The 2,574-nt window shown below is 51.0% G+C and overlaps 1 long non-coding RNA gene across 1 annotated transcript; it reads left to right on the top strand.

Moving 5' to 3' along the window:
• The first annotated feature begins 200 nt into the window (after positions 1-200).
• Positions 201-2,334, top strand: LOC116658169. Its single transcript, XR_004313366.1, has 2 exons — positions 201-331; positions 2,021-2,334. It is a non-coding gene; the product is annotated as an uncharacterized LOC116658169 (long non-coding RNA).
• Positions 2,335-2,574: the final 240 nt, after the last annotated feature.

The following is a 2,574-nucleotide window of genomic DNA, read 5'->3' as shown; positions in this document are numbered from 1 at the left end:
GGCACGAGACCGAGTTCAGGTCAGAAGGAAAGGAAAGCGTGCTCTCTGGTCGGAGGCGGCGAGGCGCGAGCTCGGGCTCTGGAGCGCGGGGGCTCCCTGCGCGGGGCTGAGGGGGCGGGGCTCCCGCCTGTCTCTGCACACGGCCCAGCGCGGCGCCATCTTGGATTGCGTGTGGTGGGCGGGGCTTCTGCACACGGAGCGGAGACGCGGCACCGCCACTTTGCCGCAGGAGCTGCGGGCTGATGGGCCGATGGGCCGGGTGTGAGGCCTCTGCACCCCTGAGCCGGTGAGGCTGCAGCGAGCATGGAGGTGGAGGAGGAGGAGAGAAAAGGTTAGGCTCTATTTTTTTCATTTCCTGGGAACTGTTAATGGGCCCCTGGTGACTGCGCCATGGCGGGTGCAGTGGCAGCGGGGTGGTTTTTGTTGTAGCTTGTTAGGCCTATGGATCTACAGCCCCTGCCCGAGTCCAGGAGGAACAGCGATCCCTGAATAGCGGTGGTCCCAGCGCGGACACTCGCCGGGCGCCTGCTGTGTGCACGGCCGCCGCCACCTGCGGGGCGCGCTTCGCCCCGGCGCCCGGCCGGGCGGGCTGAGACGCCAGGGCTGCCCCCAGAGCAGAAGCCTCTCACCGGCTGGGAGGCAGGCTTGGGTCCTCAGCCTCTGCTGCAGGGCAGCGTGAGAAACACCGCAACCGTGTGGCGAGCATCGTTAGGGAATACGGTGCGTTGTGTTGTCCGGCGGCCTTTATAGACACCGTGTGTCATGAGTTTGTTTCAGAGCTAAGAATAAAGTTCTCTCTCTTGATGTTTCTTTTTATTAGACAGACATCTGGGCTTAAGGCCTGGAGACTGATTCGGTGAGTTTGGATAGGGTCAGATAACTGCTTTTAAAGCGCTCCCTCCCTCTGTGAATCCGGGGCACTGCCAGGGTCAGGGTCCTCTGATGGGGCTCTTCAGCCTTCCCTGTGTGCCCTGATTGTTCAGCATCATGGAGCGAAGATTTGTGCTCAGTGGTAGCTGCCTGCTGTGGACTGAGTGTCCGTGGCCCCCCCACCCCCAATTCATATGTTGACTCCTAACGCCCAGTGTGGTGGTTTCAGGAGGAGGGCCTTCGCGAGGTGATTAGGCCATGAGGGTGGAGCCCCATGGTTGGGACTAGTGTCCTTATAAAAGAGACCCCGCATAGCTCTGTCGCCCCATGCACCAGGCGAGGACACAGTGAGAAGGACGTGGGCTTCTCAGCAGACGCTGAATCTGCAGGTGCCGTGAGCTTGGACTTCCAGCCTCCGGGACTGTGAGAAATAATTTTCACTCAGTCTGTGGTATTCTGCTTTAGCAACCCGGACGGACTAAGATCACTTCCTTTTATGTAGGTTTTTTAGTAGAGTTTTTACTCCCTTTTCGTGCCTCATGTCTTGCTCTTTAATTTACCTTCTTTTAATATTTTTATAGTTCACATATCATTTATTGTAAAATGCCTTAAATCTCTTTTTGGCATAAAAATAAGTTAATGTCCATCTTAAGTTTTCACTGGGTTTTCTTTAAAACGCTGTTCATTCTTTATTTCTATCCAAATTCATTCACCCACCTTTGCCACTTTTGGTTAATTGTTTGAAAAAGCAAACAGTGATATTCATTTATTTTTAAAAAGCACTAATATGTTCTAAAGGGAGGCTGGCTCACTTTCACATGTCGTGAGGCGCCCTCATCGTGTAGAGAGACGTTCTAGGTGGAGGTGTTCAACCCGGAGATGATGAGACCAGAGAGGGCCGTCATGAGTTCAGAAAAAGGAGCAGGAATAAATTCATTCCCTGGGTTACTAATGTGGGGTAGAGCCTCTCTCATGGACCTCCTGCCGTGCTGCACGGATGTGGGTTTAGGTGCACTCCTGGCTTTCGAATGTCAACCTGCAGCGACATGTTATTTCATGTTTGTTAACAATATGGTAGATCTTTGGTGAAGATGAACTTGGCCTGTGCCCCTGAATGTGGCATTGACAGTCTGCTTTCCTTACTCCGCAGCAGTCGTCATCGAATAACAAAGAGGTGATTTCAGAGGTCGTTGCAAGATTGCAAAATCACGAGTCCAGACGTGTGCTGTTAGACGTGGGAAGATGACTGAGTGGGACTTGGAGAAAGTGATGCTGGTTTCAATCCAGAGCTGGGTCTAGATTAAGACAGTGGTACCCATTGCGACCACATGCAAGCATTTGTCTGGTCTTATCTTCTACACAGGAAAAAGAACTTTTTTTTCACTTAGTGTGAAAAATACTCCAGACTGTAAAAATAATTGGATTGATGGAATGGTTTTTAAATTAAATTTTGAGCAATGCTGATAAACCTCTGTATTATTTCCTCTACTGTTAATCAGCAAAAGTGATTTCCAACTAAGTTGAAGCAGATTTTTCATTCCAGAGGTGATCATAACCCAAATATTTAATTTGGGCAGCCCCTCTCTGTTTTCCAAGGAATCAGTTGTGTAATTCATTCTTCTGAAGCACCTGCTCTGTGTACACTTCTGCCCTAGGTACTGTTACTGTCCTTCAGGAATTCACTGTTGGATTGGGACAATACAT

This window comes from Camelus ferus, chromosome 20, assembly GCF_009834535.1.
Source record: "Camelus ferus isolate YT-003-E chromosome 20, BCGSAC_Cfer_1.0, whole genome shotgun sequence".
Taxonomy (NCBI): Eukaryota; Metazoa; Chordata; class Mammalia; order Artiodactyla; family Camelidae; genus Camelus; species Camelus ferus.
The sequence above is the reverse complement of the archived record's forward strand: the minus strand, read 5'-3'. Positions and strand labels throughout refer to the sequence as shown.